This window comes from Bubalus kerabau, chromosome X, assembly GCF_029407905.1.
Source record: "Bubalus kerabau isolate K-KA32 ecotype Philippines breed swamp buffalo chromosome X, PCC_UOA_SB_1v2, whole genome shotgun sequence".
Lineage (NCBI taxonomy): Eukaryota > Metazoa > Chordata > Mammalia > Artiodactyla > Bovidae > Bubalus > Bubalus kerabau.
Window position 1 is genome coordinate 152,714,756 of NC_073647.1, and position 22,226 is coordinate 152,736,981.

The 22,226-nt window shown below is 39.7% G+C and overlaps 1 long non-coding RNA gene across 7 annotated transcripts in view; it reads right to left on the reverse strand.

Annotated features, from left to right (window-relative positions):
* Positions 1-22,226, reverse strand: part of LOC129639418 (uncharacterized) — a 172,596-nt gene that overhangs the window by 21,948 nt on the left and 128,422 nt on the right. Inside the window, exon 4 of one of the 7 annotated variants that reach the window (XR_008708391.1) lies at positions 88-1,051. The exons of 2 other annotated variants lie outside the window; for them this stretch is intronic. This is a non-coding gene — a long non-coding RNA (uncharacterized LOC129639418). Of the gene's footprint in view, positions 1-87; positions 1,052-9,143; positions 9,261-14,146; positions 14,256-18,286; positions 18,493-22,226 lie in introns of those variants that run through there. 4 more of the 7 variants (XR_008708390.1, XR_008708395.1, XR_008708394.1 and 1 more) reach the window with 4 other exon arrangements.

Consider the following 22,226-nt stretch of genomic DNA (forward strand, 5'->3'; position numbering starts at 1 on the left):
AGGTGCTATTTCCATTTTGGAACATCAACAGTTTAAAACATAAAAATATGATGGAGACTGTTATGCCTTGGCCTCTTCCCATTCTAGAAAAGATGGCAAGGGAAAAAAGCTAGTCTACATCCATGCAATCCATCTACAGAAGGTTTCTATCAGTCTTGGCATTAACTTTCCCTCCATCACATCCCAGAAGAATTCACATTTATGGAGAAGGTTTGAGGAGCATGGTGCAAGTCAAAAATATAAACTCTAAGTATATTCACTGGGTTACAAACTTCCCAGCCATTGTTCAATACATTTTGTGAGGAAGGCAAACAACGGTGAGAGCATGCTACCTTTGGATTCAGAGACTGAAAAATATTGTGATGTACAAATGCTCATACTTTAATACTAGAAAGCACTGCTGTACCTTTAAACACAGAGATTTCTCCCCACTCACACTGCTTAGCTTTTCTTTCTACAAAGTCAGGGAAACAAAGATTTGACAACTTTGACAGGGACTCAGAAACGCTACATTCCATCTTCAAATTTCTATGTCTCTTGACTTGCTGACAACCTTTTGATGATGTGTGAAGTATCAAATCTGAGATGCATGGCGGATTTCACAAATGCAGGGATGTTCTCAAGTTAGCCCACATTTGGTGGAATCTATCTCTCTGAGAGCTGCAAGGGCAACTGGATTTGTATGTGTAATTCGATAATGTTGTTTCAGAAAGAGACACATATAAAGCTTTGTGTCATGATGCTGCCCTCTCAGTGAAATGAGAAATACAGTGTTAAAAAACCAGAATATAAAAAAGAATGTGTCACACACATATATACATATATATGTATATATATGGAGAACTAAATCACATTCCTGTACAGAAAAAATTAACACAGCATTGTAAATGAACCATACTTCAATTAAAAAAAACATTAACAACACAGCTGAAGAAGTGTTAACATTCAGGTCAATGCATAACCATGTGTCCAAATTCAGCATTAATTTGTTCATCACAAAATCCTCACGTCTAAGGTTAACTGCCTTGTGCTTGCCGGCCCACTGTGTCTCCTGAAATACAAAGGATTCAGGCACAGTAATCAGTATGTGTCAGGCTCTCTGATCAGGCTTTCAGTGAAGACCAAACTCTACCCATGCCTCTAGTTATGTCTATTTATGGTGCCAAAATCCAAAGACAAAAATGCTGTAAACAAGCTGTTGAGTCTCTCCCAGCAAAAACGGAACACAGAGGACATTTATTATAACAGATACGAATAAATCACTCTTCCAACTGTCTCAGGTAGGGAAGCCAAAAAACGCTTCACTATCCAGTACTAAAATATCTGTTAGGAGGGATTTTTTTCTCATTTTCCCAATCTGTATTTTCCATTTACTCTTTCACTGAAAGAAAATATATGTGGGAGGTAAGAATAGCAATCAGTCATAAAGTTTAAAGGAATACTTATGTCAGGAAAGTCTTGGCATTAGAATCCTCAGTAGAGTTTAGAGCCAAATTTTTGAAAATTAAATTTAGTAAGGAAAATGTGAGTATGAATATAATAACCATTCTGTTCATCCGTGACACTGTTTAAATCGAAAAACGGATGTTTCCAGCCAGACAGATTTTAGAAGAAGGAAAACAAAAGACTCCACGTTGGTCATTTGGAACACAAAATTGGTAAGAGAAGGAAAATTGGGAGTCAGAGTAGTATTTAGAAAAAGAGGTTGGGAAGAAAGGCAAGACACCCCATGGATGGCATTATCCGACCTGAGATTTCTGTGGTGAGGACCGGGCTCCCCTTTCCCAAGACCCACATCATCTCACTCCTCGCTTCTCCTCCAACTCTTGTTCTCCTTCTTATCTGGCAACTCTTTATCCAGTTTCCCTGGCAGGAAGCCTAGCTCTGTCTTATCACAGCTGATGAGTCCCCTCAGGGCCTAAGCTTATGAAACTCATCTTTCTTCTTGTCCCCTCACCCCTCATTGTGACACCCCTTTCCACAGGACACAGCTGCTCAAAGGATCAAGATTGCCAAAGAAGATAAGGAACAGACATGAAAAAGGAAGGGATAAGCTGGAGGCCGGGAGCACAGTGGCCTCTGTTCACTCCCATCCACGAAGACATCTGCCCACAGTGTCATTCAGGCCCCACGTGAAATCTGTGAGACACACTTGATACCACTGGTCTCTCTCCAGGTCTGCACTTGGTATTGAGGAAGAGTTTCCCTTGGAAAATTTTACTGATAGCTTGCTTTCTTTGTTGGCTTTTTACTGGGGTGTAACAGCACCCCCTGATGGCTCAGACAGTAAAGAGTCTATCTGCAATGCAGGAGACCCAGGTTCGATTCCTGGGTCGGGAAGATCCCCTGGAGAAGGAAATGGCACCCCACCCACTCCAGTATTCTTGCCTGAGAATCCCATGGACAGAGGAGCCTGGTGGGCTACAGTCCATGGAGTCACAAAGAGTTGGACATGACTGAGCAAGTAATATTTAACAGCACACACGGGGCTTCCCAGGTGGCTCAGTGGTAAAGAACCTGCCTGCCAATGCAGGAGACACAGGAGTCTTGGGTTTGATCCTTGGGTTGGGAAGATCCCCTGGAGAAGGGAATGGCAACGCACTCCAATATTCCTGCCTGGAGAATCCCATGGACAGAGGAGCCTGATGGGCTACAGTCCATGGGGTCACAGAGTCAGACACAACTGAGCGACTGAGCATGAATGCCCGCAACAGTACAAAAACACTAACTGTATAAAGTGTACAAAAATGTTTCCTTCAAAGGTATTTACCAATGTATACACCATGTGACCACAACCCAGATCAAGATCTAGAACACTTCCGGTGCCCCACGAGGCTCTTTCATGACCCTTCATCAATACACCCTTCGCTCCCCATACCCCAGAGCAGGAACCACTATTCTGACTGCCATCATCATAGCTTATTCCAACCTCATCTTGAACATCATATACAGCTTGCACCCTCTGGCTTCTTTCATTCACCATAACACATGGGAGAGTTATCCATGTAGCCGCATATACCAGCAGTTCTTTTTCCACTGCTGTGGAGCTTTCTAGTCTATGAACACAGCAAAATTTATTTTCCATTTCTACTCCTGATGGACATTTGTGTCATTTTCAAGTTGGTGCTATTATAAATGAAGCTGCCGTGAACTTTCTTGACCATGGTTTTTATGGGTTTTGTTTTGTTCTGTTGATCAGTAGAAACATTCATTTCTTTTAGGGATATACCTGGGGGTGTAAAATTGCTGCTGGATCATAGGATTGGCATTTGTTTACAGTTAGTAGACGCCACAGGGCTCCCTTTTGAGAAGTTCAGATACCCTTTGTAGCAAAAGGTTAAATCTCTTCTCAAACCCTGGGTCAACTGGCTTCATAACACTTCTGCCAACAGTAAAGACTCAGTTACAGAGAAATCTATTGAATAGAAGCCAGGCAAAAGTGTCATAGTTCTTCCAGAAACTAAGCCCTGCTTATTGGCCACCAATGGCACACATCTATAGGTTTATCCCCAAGGAGAAAAATGAGACTCTTAAGCATCGGAGATTTTATTCTCCCCAAGTTGCAATCTAATTATGCAGTATACCAAGCCTGTAAACAAGCTTCAGCTACTTGCCCGTTCACCAAGACATTTAATTAGCTGTTTCTGTTCTCATTGCCCTAGTCCCTCTGGAGATACAGAGGTAATAAAATAAATGAATTAAACATTTTTTAATATTCACTTGGCAAAATGTGTCATTCAGTCTGTAATTAAGTGAATGGTTATATCTGAGACAGGCTAGCTTATACATATTTAAATTCTCCCCTCCCCCCCAATCAATTGTGTTGTTGCAGTACGGAGTTTGGAGTTTTCACACAGTGGACACTGGTCTTATGATTACTTACTTTAGGTTTCTGTGATTCTATGTGGGATTGTAGCAGGAAGGAAGAAAAGACAAAAGGAAGAATGGTAAAGAAGAGAAAGAAGAGGTAAGATAAATGGAGGAAGAAATGAAGGAAGTGTTTATCATGTAGCAATTTTACACTCACATTTCAATCCAGGGTGCCTCCAACCCCACCCTTCACTGCATCAGTGTCATGACCCACACATGATCACAAAGGTTGAAAAGACTGAGTTTGCTGTTGCAAGTATCCCCTATCTTTCAAAAGTTCCCTTTATGGCCACTTTCTTTCTACAAAAGACCTACGCTAGTACCTGTTTTTGTCAACCTAAAGAAATCCAAAGAGGAGTCTAGCTTTTAGGAGAAAAGGCAAAAAGTGAAAACAGTGCTCAGGGTTTGTTTTACAAGGAGCAGGTTACAAAGGCAGCAAGCATCCCCAGCGGTGAGAGTGTCCCCACCAAGCTTCTTCTCAGGACCTGCACTCAGCATCTCAGCAGCCAGCTGCCATGCTTTCACCCAGCTCTGTGAGCACCTGGGCTTTACCTCAATTTATTTGGTGCATCCCTTAGTAAGATGTGTCCTAAGGTCATTGCTTCCTGAAAGTTTTCATAGGAACACTCTCCTTTCAAATAGCAGGGGAAACCTGCAATCAACCTCGTTCTCAGGAATCTCAATGGCTTTTGACATATTGTGAGCAGAATCATCTCCCCATGAATTCTAAAAATATTGCTAGATGGATGTTATCTCAAAATACAGAAGACAGATATCAATAGATTAGACAAATACTCCAATGACTTAAATCCTACCTATCCACCCAGGGGAAAGTGAAGAAATGTTTCTATGTAGCGGTGGTGTTGATTTTTGCTGGCTTATACTATTCGGTATGTGCAGAAATACAGGAAGCTGAAAGAGATAAGAGCTGAAAATCATGTAATAAAAAGCAATGTTCTATAAGCTGTGTCAATTTCATAAGCCAAACAACAGAAAATACTATAAGCCAGGTGATTATTAGAGTGGGTTTGTTTAAGGTGGAATACAATAAAAAATATGTCAAATCATAGGGCTCAGAAAGACTTTAGACATCACCAGAGATGAGAAAATTCTTGACTGAAAGGTGAAATAACTTGCCTAAAAGAACAGGAAGAAGAAAATTAATAAGAATTGAGTGGCTAGGAACTTCCCTTGTGGTCCAGTGGCTAAAATTTTGCACTTCCAATGCAGGCAGCCCAGGTTCAATACCTGGACAAGGAACTAGATCCCAGATGCCACAATTAAGAGTTCTCAGGCCACAACTAAAGATTCCACATGTTGCAACTAAGATCCAGCTCAGCCAAAGACAGAAATAAATAAATACTTTTTTAAAAAAAGAACTGAGAGACTATAATTCTTGCCTGGAGAATCCCATGGACAGAGGAGCCTGGGGGGCTACGGTCCATAGGGTCACTAAGAGTCAGACACGACTGAGCGACTTCATTTTCACTTTTCACTTTCATGCATTGGAGAGGGAAATGGCAACCCACTCCAGTGTTCTTGCCTGGAGAATCCCAGGGACGGGGGAGCCTGATGGGCTGCCGTCTATGGGGTCGCACAGAGTTGGACATGACTGAAGCAACTTAGCAGCAGCAATAGCCATTATATATCACACATAATACATGCTAACTATGTCCACATATATGTGCTTGTGTGTGTGGGTGGGTGTGTGTGTCCTGCTCCACAGATATGATTATTCCCAGCTTACAAGCTAGGAAACAGTTAACAGCAGTTACCTCTGCAAATGGGCAGCAGGAGTGAGATGTGTAATATCAATTTTTACTTAATAAATCTATTTATCTCAAATTAGTTTTTAAAGATGATTGCTTGAGGACAGTATGTATAATGTATACATACTGTATACATACAGTATACAGTATGTATACATACATTATACATACTGTATAATGTATTATTTTTAACTTAAAAACTTAAGAGTCTGAAAGAAAGATAAAAATCCCAATTCCATAAAAGATCATTAAATCTGACTATTAAAAAACTCTTCTGCATGGGAAAATCACCAACAAAAGACAATTTTGTTGAGGATTTTTGCATCTATACACAGAGATACTGGCTTGTAATTTTCTTTATTTGTAATATCTTTGTCTGGCATTGGTATCGGGGTAACTGGCCTCATAGTATGAATCTGGGAGTGTCCCTTCCTCTTCAATTTTTTTTTTGGGGGGGGGAATAGCTTGAGAAGGATGGGCTTCCCTTGTGGCTCAGCTGGTAAGAATCGCCTGCAATGTGGGAGACCTGGGTTTGATCCCTGGGTTGGGAAGATACCCTGGAGAAGGGAAATGCTACCCATTCCAGTATTCTGGCCTGGAGAATCCCATGGACTATATAGTCCATGGGGTCGCAAAGAGTCAGATAGGACTGAGTGACTTGCACTGCACTTGAGAAGGATAGGTATGAGTTCTTATTTATATGTTTGGTAGAATTCCCCTGTGAAGCAATCTGCTCCTGGACGTTTGTTTGCTGAGTTTTTTTTTTTTTTTAAATTACAAACTCAATTTCACTACTAGTGTTCAGACTATGCAGGTTGTCTATTTCTAACTGACTCAGTCCTAAAAGGTTACGTATTCTAGAAATGTATTCATTTCTTCTAGGTTGACCAATGTGCTGGCATATAACTATTTGTAGTGTTCCCATGATTCTTTTTGCATCTCTGTGAAATTGGTTATTTCTCCTCTTTCGTTTCTCATTTTGTTTATTTGGGCCCTCTCTCTTTTCTTGATGAGCTTTGCAAGAGGTTTATCAATTTTGTTTATCCTAAAAATAAAACAAAACAGCTCCTGCTTTCACTGAACTATTTTTTCCCCTATTTTGGGGGCTGTCTGTATTATATTTATTTCCTCTCTGATCTTTGTTACTTCCTTCCTTTTGCTGACTTTGGACTTTGTCTGTTCTTTTTCTAATTCCTTTAGATGGTAGGTTAGATTGAGATTTTTCTTGGTTCTTGAGGAAGGCCTGTATTGCCATAAACTTCCCTCTTAGAACCACTTTTGCTGCATCCCATAGATTTTGGAAAGCTGTGCTTCCATTTTTACTCTCCTTGATGTAGTTTCAGAGTTCCTCTTGATTTCTTCATTGACTTATTGGTTTTTTAATAGCATTTTGTTTAGCCTCCACATGTTTGTGTTTTTCCCATTTTTATTCCTGTAATTGATTTCTAAGTTTCATATCAGTGTGGTCAGGAAAATTGCTTGATACAATTTCTGTCCTCTTAAATATCTTGAGACTTGTTTTGTGGCCTAGTGCATGACCTATCCTGGAGAACATTTCAGGTGCACTTAAAAAGAATGTGAATCCAGCTGTGTTTGCATGGACTGTCCTATAGATATCTATTAAGTCTAAATGGTGGTGTGTTAAAAGTCTCCAACTATTATTGTATTAATATTATTGCTAACATGGTCAATATTTTAATGCAATATTTTAAAAATCAAAATAAATGCCAAAAAATTCATGATGAAAAAATATCAATATTTTAAATAAAGAGAGGCTGTTGTTTCATGACCTGTAATATTGGGCAATATTGTTTCTATAGCCTTGGAAGATAGAGATAGTGTCTCCCTCTAGAACAGGTGGCAAGCTTGCTTGCTGTCCAATATCATAAAGACAATGTCTCTATCTGCATTTCTCCAAAGAAGATATACAGATGATTAACAAGCACCTGATAAGATGCTCAACATCCCTCATTATTAGAGAAATGCAAATCAAAACTACAATGAAATACCACCTCACATCAGTCAGACTGGCCATCAAAATCTACAAACAATAATGCTGGAGAGGGTGTGGAGAAAAGGGAACGCTCTTGCACTGTTGGTGGGAATGTAAACTGATATAGCCACTATGGAAGACAGTATGGAGATTCCTTAAAAAGCTAAGAATAAAACCACCATATGAACCAGCAATCCCACTCCTAGCCATATACACTGAAAAAACCTAAACTGAAAAAGACACATGTACCCCAATGTTCATTGCAGCACTATTTACAGTAGCTAGAACATGGAAGCAACCTAGATGTCCATTGACAGATGAATGGATAAAGAAGCTGTGGTACATATATACAATGGAATATTACTCAGCCACAAGAAGGAACACATTTGAGTCAGTTCTAATGAGGTAGACAAACCTAGAGCCTATTATATAGAGTGAAGTCAGAAAGAGAAATATAAATATCATATACTGACACATATATATGAAATCTAAAAAGATGACACTGATGAATTTATTTTCAGGGCAGCAATGGAAAAACAGACACAGAGAACAGACCTATGGACATGGGGGGATGGAAGGAGGGAGAAGGAGAGATGTATGGAGAGGGTAACAGAAATTTACAATACCATATGTAAAATAGATAGCCAATGGGAATTTGCTGTATGACTCAGGGAACTCAAACAGTGGCTCTGTGACAATCTAGAAGGATGGGATGGGAAGGAGATGGGAGGGAGGGGACATGGCTGTACCTATGGCTGACTCTTGTTGATGTATGACAGAAAACCACAAAATTCTATAAAGCAATTATCCTTCAATTAAAAAATTAAAAAAAAGATAATATCTACATCTGGAGCAAAGTTCAGGCAGGTTTCCTTGTAGCCCATTATACAAGCTATTTTCATTTCCTAAGATTGCAGTTCTGCAGCCGTGACACAAACCTACTTTGTGTGAAGCATCCACCTGGGCCACAACATGTCGCCTTTGTGGGACTTGGCAGGCAAGGAAAAGTGGCACAAACATTAACCTCATGCTTATTGTTGTGCTGTGAGTAATAAAGATATTTGTCTCTGATTCGGGTATTCCATGTCTTCTGATTGTATTCAGGAAATCCACACTAACTAGTTGCTAGTCGGGCAAAAAGTATAGACTCTGCAGTTCATGACAAGAAGAATGTTTCTTTTCTCCCATTTCAGGAAAAAGGAATAGTTCAAGTAGACATTTGGGGTTCCAAGAGAAGCAAAAGCCTGTGTTAACTTCAGTGGTAGAGTACACAAAGAGAAATAGCTAAAGACAGAGAAGGGGATCGAGGCTGGAGCTTAAAGAGTCTTAGAGTGAGTGAGTGAAGTCACTCAGTTGTGTCCGACTCTTTGCGACCCCGTGGACTGTAGCCCCCCAGGCTCCTCCGTCCATGGGATTCTCCAGGCAAGAATACTGGAGTGGGTTGCCATTTCCTTCTCCAAAGAGTCTTACGTGCCATGCAAATGATTTGAACTTTGGTCCATGGGCTTCATGCAGCCAGTAGAATGTTTTAAGCCAAAATGCAACAGTTTCACATTTGTTTATTATAAAGATCACTCAGTGGCAAAGCGAGGTGTTGACAGAAGTCAGGAGGAACCATTAGGAAGCTGCTGAAATAGTAATAAAAATAATAATAATTAAAAATGCAAACATGTATTAGTCCCTAAGTGCCAGACACTATGCAGGATTCCCAGCTATTAATATATTCTTTATTCTGGTTAGAAATTATTATCTAGATTTTATACATGAGGGAAATGAAGTGTACAGAAGTAAATTAACTTGTTCAAGTAAATGGCAGAAACTAGATTGAGACTTGAGCTATCTGACTCCTGACTGTAAGTTCTTAAACACAATCTAAACAGGGGTTTAATTAAGTATACTCAACTATTGACATTTAAATTCTTATGTTGTGATCTTCTGTCCAATATGGACAGAATATCTTTATATCCCATTGAATGTTTATGTCTGCCTACATTTACCCTGTAAGTTCTAGCTGTCTTTGGCCCACACTACCTTTCGAGTAAAATTTGCCATAGTTATTTTACCTCCTTCAAAAACATTACCTTGTTGTCAAACGGATTAAATTCCCCCTAGTTTGATTCTTGTCCACATCAAATCAAATTCCCATGATCTATTTTTATAACTTTATTGGCCTTCCTAGTGTGGGAAAACTTTCTAATTGGGTATCAGTGTAAAATTTAATGAGCCTGCTGTTTATTCTCTCTTCCAGGCCATTAATGAAGACTTAAAATTTCCTCTCTTTCTGTGCCATCAGGTGTTACAAATTAATGCAATCTTCAGAATGCTAGGAGATTCTATTTTTATTGAGAAATGTAAGTAGAAAATGCTAATTAGGCATGCCTGTAAAAGATTACCAAACCTAATACATATTGATTGCTTCGTATGGATTGTTCTATTAATAAGTGATATCAATCATCCTTACATAATCTGAAATTCCTAGCATAATATAAATGTGAAATGATTTACAATTCATTTCATTTTTGTCAACTCATTATGATTTATTACTTTTATTATTATTTTTAATACAAAAGGAAGTTTCCATGATATAGAACAACATACTATAATAAGAAACAAAATGATGAGGAAGGAAAATTAGATGGAGCTACTCAAATCTTCATGGAAGAAAATATCAAACTATTTTATAAATACATAACTTCATTTTCTATTTAATGGTTAGGACTGTAAAGTATTAGTCTATTTGAGAAATTGGACTATTTGATGTTGGTAGATATTTACTCTTCTTTTGTAATGGCTTTATTTAGATTCAACTCACATGCCATACAATTCACTCCCTTAAACCCTACACCTTTGAATTACCTCTTGATCCCCACATCTCCTTCAGACCTAGCTAATCACTAACTACTTTCTGCCTCTATGACTTTCTTCTATGACTGGCTTCTTTCGCTTAGCATAATATTTTCAAGGTTCATCCATGCTGTAGCATGCATCCCTATTTCATTTCTTTTTGTAGCCAAATAATATTCCATTGTATGGATGTGCCACATTTTGTTTATTCATTCATCAGTTGACAGATATTTGGATATTTTTCACTTCTTGGCTATCATGACTAATAGTTACTATGAACAGTTGTGGACAAATTTTTATGTAGATATGCTTTCATTTCTCTTGGATGTAAATATATATAGGAATGGAACAGTTGAGTTAAATGACAAATCTATATTTAACTTTTTGAATGAACACCATATTGTTTTCCATAGAGGCTGCACCATTTTACACTCCCACCATCAGTGTATAAAAAGGTTCCAATCTTTCCACATCTGTGCCAACAATTGATTTTTTTAATCATACACATCCTAGTAGGTATGAAGTGGTATCTAATTGTGGTTTGATTTCCATTTCTCTAATGATTACTGATGTTGAGCTTCTTTTCATGTTGTTGGCCAATTGTATACCTTATTTGGAGAAATGTCTATTTGGATCCATATGCCCATGTTTAACTGGGTTATCTTTTTATTATTGAGTTGTGAGAGTTCTTTATATATTCTAGATATAAGTCATTTATCAGAAATGTGATCTGCAAATAATATATCCCATTCTGTGGGTTGTCTTTTGACTTTCTTAACAGTGCCCTTTGAAGCATTAATGAAGTCTAATTTATCTTATTTTTCTTTTGCTGTTTGTGCTTTTGGTATTAAGAATTCATTGCCAAATCTAAGATCACAAAGATTCACTTATGTATTCTTCTAATAATTTTTATAGTTTTTGCTCTTACATTTAGGTCTTTGGTCCAATTAATTTTTAATATGGTAGGAGTCCAACCTCATTCAGTTACATGTAGCATCCTTGTCAAAAATCACAATACCTACATATTTACTTTTAAAATAACCTAACTATACATTTGTTTCTTTCTGTCCATAAAGTTTTCTTTCACCTTATTTCTGGAGACTTTACTCCTATTTTTTTTTTCTTTCCTTCACTTGTGACTCTTTGAGGAAGGCATGATCACGATACATAACTATCCCTAGTCAAACAAAACATTTCATTTCTTCAATTGCAATGATTGGTTCAGGGATAGGCATGTGACTCAAATTACACCACTAATCCCAGTCAGAGTCAATCCCTGGACTTGGTGGGAGCTATGGAAAAATATTTTTTCCTTTGGATTTGAACTTGGGGTTATGAAGACCAGGAGTTTTTGACTGCCACAAGGACTCTAGAAATGAAGCCAACACACAAAAAAAGTGTAGACCCAAGGGAAAGAGAGAAAGTAAGTACTAATGATATGCCTTGAATCCCTGGGTTAATCTTTTCCTAGTGTAAGTTCTCTGGAATTTTCAGTTAGGTGACTAATAGGTTTCTTCTTAGGCTTACACCACTTTGAGGTGGGTTTTCACCTCTTACAGAAAGAGAGTCCTAACTAATATGTAAGCCAAGTGGCCTTTTAAACACAGAGAAGAGAGATACTTTATTCATCGCTCCTTCCAGATAATAAAGCCAGTTGAAAATTTCAGGGGCTTCATGTGTCCCTTAATGGAAAGAATATAGGCAGGCACCACATATATTCAGAATAACCATGACTCAAGCTCCTTAGATGAAAGCCAATTAATGATCCTTTAAATTAAAGAGTGGAATTTTGGTTTTCAATGCCAGGTTGTACTTGTGTATCTTGCAGAGTGTCTACCACACGATAGGCTCTTGGTAAAGATAATGGATGAGTAAATTAATTGAAAAGTGTCCTTTCTCCTTGCAAAGTCTTGGTACAAAGTACTAATCCCATCCAGTTCTTCCCAGAGACAGGACCCTGGGTATGGCCCCATCTGGGCTGTATTAATCAGTTATTGCTGCCTAACAAACAACTACACTCATGTGTCTGTGAATTGGCTGAGTTTAGGTGCTGTCTTTTGGCTTCTAATAGGCTGTTCTGCTTCAAGCTGTAGACCCAGCCAGGCTTGCCTTTCTCTGGGCTGGGTTCTGTTCTGCTCAATGTGTCTCATCCTTTAGCCCAGGACTGAGAGTTACCAACTTCCCAGGGGAAGCTTTTCTCATGGTGACAGCAGATACACAAGCATGCATGTCCAACCTCCAAGTATGCTTAAACACTTTGCTTGCACCATGCTTGCTAACATCTCATTGGCCAAAGTAAGTTACGAGACTGAACACAACATCAATAGAATAGGTAAATATATTCTTCTAGCAGAGATGGGGAAAAGGAAGATTATGTTATGAAAAGAAATTCTACTATAGTGTGGAGAACCATATTCATGTCAAGAGTTACATAGTTCTTTTTTTTTCCCTTGGGAAAAAAAACCCACTGTTGATTAATTGTTTTCATTCACTTATTCATTCAATTATTTAAAAATAAATCTATTAATATCTACTAATGCTGTTTGTTTTAAACAGGAGGGCTGAAAGAACTTCTCAGAATAAATCTACACCAATATTCCAAGGTTTACCTTTTTTCTCAAAGACAGCTCCAACACAGCCTGTACCATCCTCTCCTGGACAATGATTCAGCAGCCTGATGACCCTCAAGGAAGAATACAAGGAAAGCAGGGAGAAACATGGCTGGGATGACAACACGCTTTGTTTCCCCATCATTGCACATCTGAATTATCCCAGTGTTGATAAAGCACTACCTAAATTCCGAACTAAGCCCTCATTGTGTTCACTGGTGCTGCCAACATAATCCAGTGTGGCTCCTTTGTGTTCCACAATAAAGAAAGGCTTCCATAAATCCACCCTCTTGCAAGGGGAAGCTGCAAGAGCAGATGCACAGTCTGGGATGGCTTCCAGGAGTTGACAGTGCTGGGCTGGCAACAGCTTCTGCTGCCACCTGGAGAGGTCCACCTGAACAGATGCAGTTGCCTGTTCCCCCACATCTTAACCACTCTTCATGTCCCCTGAGGCACAGAGGTTTGACTCTTCCACTTAGCAATTCATCCTACAAATCTCTCCTTTGCCATGAAGACTGAAGTCTCCAAATTATGTGCCACTAACTACATGCTTGTGAGGGCCAACTGTCAAAATGTCAGGCATTGAGAGTTGTTAAACATAGCCTACATTTGAAAGTAAGTTATATAAACTTCCAATTTAACTATTTTAAAAGCAAACGTAATACTCAAAACTCATCACTTTCTAATCATTAAGTACATGGTATGATCATGCTCTTGGGGTCCAGTACACCTATTGTAACTGCATGGTGGAAATACCATATAATGGGGGTTGGGGGTGGGTACTGGACCTATCGCTTCCTAATTTTGCAATCAATGACACTACACCAGTAGCTTCAAACATGCCACAGTGGGAGTATTTACAAGAGAAACCGGATCTTCCCCCCTAGAGAATTGGTTAGTGGATGTTTTTGTTGTTGTTCAGTCACTAAGTCATGTCTGACTCTTTGCAACCCCATGGACTGCAGCACACCAGACTTCCCTGTCCTTCACCACCTCCCAGAGTTTGCTCAAATTCATGTCCATTGAGTCAGCGATGCCATCCAACCATCTCATCCTCTGTCATCCCCTTCTCCTCCTGCCTTCGCTCTTTCCCAGCATCAGTCTTTTCCAATGAGTCAGCTCTTCACATCAGGTGGCCGAGGTATCGGAGCTTCAGCTTCAAAACCAGCCCTTCCAATGAATATTCAAGTCAGTGTTTACAAGCATGTACCTAATGATCTCCATCATCTACTTTATTTAATAAAGGCATATTTCCACTTTACAAATATTAACCCCTTTTAATCTTCAGAACAAACACATGAAACAGATGCTAGTGTTGACCCTATTTTGCTGAGGCAAAGAGAGGTTAAGTGACTTTTGCCCAAGCTCACAGAGCTACTAAGTGGGCATTCTGGTTTCAGACTCCTTGTCCTTAATCTGTGTGTGTGCAGCCCTTTCCTCTTGTGAAAAAACCATACATCCTAGGGAACACTCTACCTTCACTCAGAGTTAAAGCTTGAGTTGTCTTCATCATTCCCAACCTCCTTAATATGCTCACTCCTGGTTCCAGGCCGACTGTGGGAGCTGGTATCAACCTACAGAGTTCAAGGCCCAGATCCGGGAGTGGCCACCTGGGCTCCCATGTGCAGTGGAATTCCTCCATTACCTCTTTCTTCCTGTTCTCATCCCTTGATGCCACTCTAGCTTGCCAGCATTGCTTCTTTCTGTTACTTTCGCTTACTAGCACTGTGATTCATGAAAAAATTCTAAAACTGTCAGTCTTAGCTTCTCCATCCAGACATTAGGGGTCAGAATGACTGGTAATATCCGGGCAAAAACTTTGCTCTGCATCAGATGAATGTGAGCTGAATTTGAATGAGCTCCTGCTTACCTTCACATCCTCTCCCCTCTTTAGCTTGTGCTGCAGGGATCCATCCTGCCGACTTTATCCTGCCTAGAATGCTTTCTTGAGTCATCAGGAAAGTGATGGAGATCTGCTTCTAGGAAGGATTTCTTGGAGAGTAATGATTCCTGATAAGATGCAGGACTGCTAGATGGGCCTACTTGATCAATAGCAAGCCTTGCTCCTAGCATGAATTCAATCCATTTTGGCTGCTTTAGCCGGGCCCCTGGGGCTTGGACACTATGGAAATGCAATTACTGACTTGCACTTATTTTAGCTCTCTGAGTTCCTGGCTGACCTCAGTCCGTTATCCCTACCTCTCCAAGCGCCCTCTGCCACAAATCAGCCTCTTCCTTCCTCTTTGTGACAAAAACTGCCTGTGGGTCTTTCAAGGCTACAGAGCCTGTTTTTCTCACTGTGGGCTTTTAACCTCCGATTCAGGGCTCTTTCCCCCACTGGCCACAGACACAATGACTCTCTTGTGTTCAAACTTGGTAGCCCAGAGAAAGGTCTTGGAACAGTCAGAATTAGATACTCAGCATGAACTCTGTCAAATAGATCAGGACTCAAGCCCTTCAATTCCTCTACAACACAAGTCAGCCAGCTTTCTCCATGAAGGGAGATATTAACTATTTCAGGCTCTGCAGGCCATACAGGCCCTGTTTTAACTATTCCCCTCTCCTGCTATAGTGGGAAAACAGCCAGAAACATGTAAACAAATGGGAGTGCCTAGGTGCCAACTGAACTCTATGACACTACTATGGACTACACTATGAATTGCATATGATGTTCACAGCCACCAATATCATTAATTTTTAGCCATCAAAAATACAAAACCATTCTTAGCTTGGGGGTTAAAGCAAAATGACCTGCGGGCCAGACTCCCCCTTTGGCTGTAGCTTGTTGATCCCTGCTCTGAAGGAAATCTTCTGTGGAACTAGAGTCTGGGGGATGAAACCTCCCTTTTCCAGGTACCAGGCACTTATGTCTGAGTCAACCTATCTGGTGTCTGTATTCATTGTATGGTATCAGTTTGGGGCAAGTACCTCTCAACGGCACTTTTAAGTGTTCAAAAGGCAGAGAAGGTATTTTTTTCTTTAATCACATCAGCTAACTATCCTTAAAATGTCTATAGAACAGAGATAGATTCACAGACACAGAGAGCAGACTTGTAATTACCAAGTGGGAGGGGAGGGAGAGAGAAACTAGGAGTTTAGGGTTAACATATACACACTGCTATATATAAAATAGATAACCAACAAGGACTTGTATAGCACAGGGAACTATATTAAATATCTTATAACCTACATGGAATCAGTTCAGTTCAGTTGCTCAGTCATGTCTGACTCTTTGAAACCTCATGGACTGCAGCATGCCAGGCCTCCCTGAGTTTATTCAAACTCATGTTCATTGAGTCAGTGATGCCATCCAACCATCTCAACCTCCGTTGTCCCCTTCTCCTCCCACCTTCAATCTTTCCCAGCATGAGAGTCTTTTCAAATGAGTCAGTTCTTTGTATCAGGTGGCCACAAGTATTGGAGTTTCAGCTTCAGCATCTGTCTTTCCAATGACTATTCAGCACTGATTTTCTTTAGGATGGACTGGTTGGATCTCCCTGCTGTCCAAGGGACTCTCAAGAGCCTTTTCCAACACCACAAATCAAAAGCATCAATTCTTTGGCACTCAGCTTTCTTTATAGTTCAACTCTCTCATCCATACATGACCACTGGAAAAACCATAGCTTTGACTAGATGGACCTTTGTTGGAAAAGTAATGTCTCTATGTCTCTGCTTTTTAATATGCTGTCTAGGTTGGTCATAACTTTTCTTCCAAAGAGTAAGCATCTTAATTTCAGGGCTGCAGTCCCCATCTGCAATGATTTTGGAGCCCCCCAAAATAAAGTCTGTCACTCTTTCCACTGCTTCCCCATCTATTTGCCATGAAGTGATGGGGCTGGATGCCATGATCTTAGTTTCTGAATGCTGAGCTTTAAGACAACTTTTTCACTCTCCTCATTCACTTTCATCAAGAGGCTCTTTAGTTCTTCTTTGCATTCTGCCATAAGGGTGGTGTCACCTCTGCATATCTGAGGTTATTGATATTTCTCCCAGCAATCTTGATTCCAGCTTGTGCTTCTTCCAGCCCAGCATTTCTCATGATGTACTCTGCACAGAAGTTAAATAAGCAGGGTGACAATATACAGCCTTGACGTACTCCTTTTCCTATTTGGAACCAGTCTGTTGTTGTATGCCCAGTTCTAACTGTTGCTTCCTGATCTGCATACAGGTTTCTCAAGAGGCAGGTCAGGTGGTCTGGTATTCCCATCTCTTTCAGAATTTTCCACAGTTTATTGTGATCCACACAGTCAAAGGCTTTGGCATAGTCAATAAAGCAGAAATAGATGTTTTTTGGGAACTCTCTTGCTTTCTCGATGATCCAGTGGATGTTGGCAATTTGATATCTGGTTCTCTGGCTTTTCTAAAACCAGCCTGAACATCTGGAAGTTCACAGTTCATGTATTGCTGAAGCCTGGCTTGGAGAATTTTGAGCATTACTTTACTAGTGTGTGAGATGAGTGCAATTGTGCAGTTGTTTGAGCATTCTTTGGCATTTCCTTTCTTTGGGATTGGAATGAAAACTGACCTTTTCCAGTCCTGTGGCCACTGCTGAGTTTTCCAAATTTGCTGGCATATTGAGTGCAGCACTTTCACAGCATCATCTTTTAGGATTTGAAATAGCTCCACTGGAATTCCATCACCTCCACTAGCTTTGTTCGTAGTGATGCTTTCTAAGGCCAACTTGACTTCACATTCCAGGATGCCTGGCTCTAGGTGAGTGATCACACATGATTATCTGGGTCATGAAGATGTTTTTTATACAGTTCTTCTGTGTACTCTTGCCACCTCTTCTTAATATTTTCTGCTTCTGTTAGGTCCATATCATTTCTGTCTTTTATTGAGTCCATCTTTGCATGAAATGTTCCCTTGGTATCTCTAATTTTCTTGAAGAGATCTCTAGTCTTTCCCATTTTATTGTTTTCCTCTATTTCTCTGCATTGATCGCTGAGGAAGACTTTCTTATCTCTCCTTGCTATTCTTTGGAACTCTGCATTCAGATGCTTATATCTTTCCTTATTCTCCACTTAGATGATCACAAACTCTCCTTTTATTTCCCATAGACCATGAGACTACTTTTATGAGAATGTGATATGAATTAATAGAGACCACAGAGCTGAGTTCTTGGGCTTAATCAATGGTCCTTTTTTATTTGGACAGTTGTAGATGCATGTGAAGTTAGAAGAAATAACTTAAATTATTAAGTCCAAAATTAAGTCAAAATGGATCACAGATCTAGATGTAAACCACAAAACTGTTAAACTTCTAAAGATAAAAAAGGAGAAAATCTGGATGACCTTGGGTTTGGCAATGACTTCTTTAGACCCAGCACCAAAGGCATGATCCATCAATGAAATAACTGCCAAGGAGGATTTCATTCAAACTAAAGGTTTCTGCTCTGCAAAAGACACTGTAAGAGAATGAGAAGATAAGCTATAGACTGGAGGGCTTCCTTGGTGGTCTAGTGGTTAAGAATCGCCTTGCAATACAGGGGACACAGGTTCTATCCTAGGTCTGGGAAGATCCCACGTGCTGTAGGGCAACTAATCCCATGTGCCACAACTACCAAGCCTGCGCAACAGAACTACTAATAGGGAGCACAGACCCTAGAGTCTGTGCTCCACAACAAGAGAAGCCATCGCAATGAGAAAGCCGCGCACCGCAACTGGAGAGTAGCCCCTGCTCTCGGTAACTAGAGAACCCCAGAGGGCAGCAATGAAGACACAGCACAGCCAAAACTAAAGGACTGTTTTTTAAAAGCTATAGACAGGGAGGAAGTATTTGCTGAAGACACATCTGATAAAGAGCTGTTCTCCAAATGTACAAAGTCTTAAAACTCAACAATAAAACAAACTACCTGGTTAAAAAATGGGCCAAAGACCTTAACAGACACCTCACTAGAGAAGACATATATATGTCAAACAGGCATATTAAAAGATGCTCCACATCACGTCATCACAGGGAAATACAAATTAAAACAAAAAAATACTATTATACAGCTATCAGAATGGCCAAAATCCGGAAACTGACAACATCAAATGCTGGCATGGATGTGGAAAAACAGGAACTCTCATTTATAGCTGATGGGAATGCAAAATGACACGGCCACTTTGGAAGACAGTTTGGCAGTTTCTTAGAAAACTAAACATAGTCTTAGCAAAAGATCCAGCAATCACGCTCTTTGGTATTTACCCAAAGGAGTTGAAAACTTATGGCCATGCAAAATCCTGCACATGGATGTTTATAGCAGCTTTATCCATAACTGCCAAACCCTTGGAAGCAACCAAAATATCCTTTATCAGTTCAGTGGACAACTTAAGTGCAGTATATACAGACAGTGGAATATTATTCAGTGGTGAAAAAAGAGCCATCGAGCCATGAAGAAATATGGCAGAAACTTAAATGCATATTGATAAGTGAATGAAACCAATTTGAAAAGGCTACACATGGTTTAATTCCACTTATATGACATTGTGACAAATACAAAGCTATGTCAACAGTAAAAAGATCAGTGGTTGCCAGCTGGGGGAAGGGAAGGATGAACCAGCAGAGCACAGAGGATTTTTAGGGCAGTAACCACTGCATATGATACTATAATACTGGAGTCATGCCATTACACATTTGTCCAAACCCACGGAAACGCAGTCTCTCTCTCCCTTCCCCTCTCTCTCCCCTATCAGAGTATACCTAGGGTTTCCTAGCACTGTTTGTCTCTGCTCATATATTTCAGAATTTTCTTTCTTTTCTTAGTTATCTTTGTTTCTTTGTGCTCAGAGCCATCCCTCCACAGACCCTAAATTTCCATGTCCTCAGTTCAAGCCAGACCCAGGGAATTCTGATTCTCCTCTGAATCCTGATTCTTAGGTCCTGTGACAGAGGATCTGGCTGTCATAGCTTGGGGCACATGTCATTCTCTAATAGTCAGCGGTGACCAGTGGCTGGCAGGGACAAGAAGGCACTTGTCATAGAGAACTGATATGACTGTTACCCTTGTGGGGTGGATCTTCATGGGCAGGTCAAATCTACCATAAGCAGTCTACACAAAGCCAGAGCCTAATCGGCTCATTATGTGGCATTTTGTTAAACCATGATACTCTCTCCTCTAGTGGATTTAGACAGTGAATTTCAAGTTGCAATGAGGACATATTTGTGTTACATCTGACAGTGATGAAACCCACATAGATACACTGTAATTACATTAGTCTTAGAATCTACCTTTACCCAGTTTGGGCCTTTGGGACAGTGGCAAGGATAGAGCAAAATGAGGTTAGGACAGCCCTACAATGCATTCTGCTGCTGCTGCTGCTGCTGCTGCTGCTGCTAAGTCGCGTCAGTCATGTCTGACTCTATGCGACCACATAGATGGCAGCCCACCAGGCTCCTCTGTCCCTGTGTATTCTAACCCTCTATATTATTGCCAAACCATGTTTAGCCCACAAATTCTAGGACATCTTTGGATGAGCATGGGGTAGTCCAGCTTCGTCCACTTTCTTGCAATTTGTAAAAGAAAATAAATAGAGCTGGAGGAGGGCATCCAGAAACATTTGCTTCCTACTGACTAAGCTGTTATCCATGTATGAGTTCCCCAAATAAACAGATATGATGATGATGATGATGATGATAGTAATAATGATGACAAGGAGCAAAGTGGACTAGATTTTGAAGGCGTCAATAAAAAACCACACTGTCTGGTATTGCTGTGTAATATGGTTTGGTATTGGGTAGAAGTGGCTTCATTGAAGAAGTGACAGGCTTCTATAAATCATGGGTATGTTATATAAATATATATATATATATTTATGCTATATATATATATTTATGCTATATATATATATATATATATTTATGTTATATATATATATATTTAAGGACCAGTCTCTGGCTCCCTTTATATCATAAAAATGAAACAAAGAGACTGAGAACTGATCACGAATTCAAACTCCAAAATAAAATTAATGTCAGTAAAAGTTTCTGGGCCTCTTCATTTTCTTTCCTAATATATGGATGAAAACATTTTTAGTGAGAGCTGCCAATTTTTTAAATTTGGTCTACTGGTATGTGGGTAAAAAGTATTACTTCTTATTCATTTTAATTTTCAGGTTCTATTTTTGGCCCTAATTTATATATTTTGACAAGAGAAATTTGTGTCTCGATTGGGGGAATTAAGTAATTTTAATTTGATGGGACCCTAGGGAAGAAGACACTGCAGGTGAATGGTACTTTTTCAGAGTGTAGTTATCAGTGTTTATCTAAAACGAAATGAGAAAATCAATCTTTTCTCTTCCAGTAAATGGAAATAGATTTTGGTTGTATAATGAGGGTCAGGCAAAAGGCTTTTGGGTATAGATAGAGGTAGGTGTTATCAGTTAAAATTGACTCTTTCTTTTCATTGTTTGCTATTTGGTAAGCTCAATAATAGCCCAATTATATCCCAAAGGGAAAGGCACAGTAAATTTCATTCCAATTGGATATTCTAAGTTTACTGCTAACTTTCAAAAGTAAAGGCTCCGGATTATTTTCTTTTCTGGTTCAGTTACTCAAAATCATCACATAATTTTCCCTTTTTTATGGTTATACTACAGTTCCTTGGATAATAATTACTAAAACAAACCAAAAAATGAAAAAAAAAAAATCCCAAAGTGGTGGGGAAAGTCTGCTTAACTCGTAAGCCCACAGAAGGTTTAAATCCCGCCCTCCCTGAAAAAAAATAGGTCAATATCTTCCTTCTTCAACATATCTAGGAATTTGCAAAACTGTTAGAGCCTAAAATCTGGGTCGTGCAGCCCTGAAATAATCTCTCAGAACAATGATAAGGTATGGCAGATGGTGTCATTGGTACAATGACCATCCCATTTCTCTTCTCCTTTGCCACTTTCTATTAAAGAGGTTAGGGACTTTCCTGGTGGCCCAGTGGCTAAGACTTTGTGCTCCCAATAAAGGGGGCCTGGGTTCAATCCCTGGTCAGGGAACTTGATCTCATATGTTGCAACCAAGAGTTCACATGCCACACCTAAAGATCCTGAGAGCCGCACCTAAAGATCCTAAGTGTCGCAACGAAGACCGAAGATCCTGTATGCTATGACTAAGACCCGGAGCAGCCAAAGGAATAAATAACTTTAAAATTAAAAAGAAAGACTGAAAACA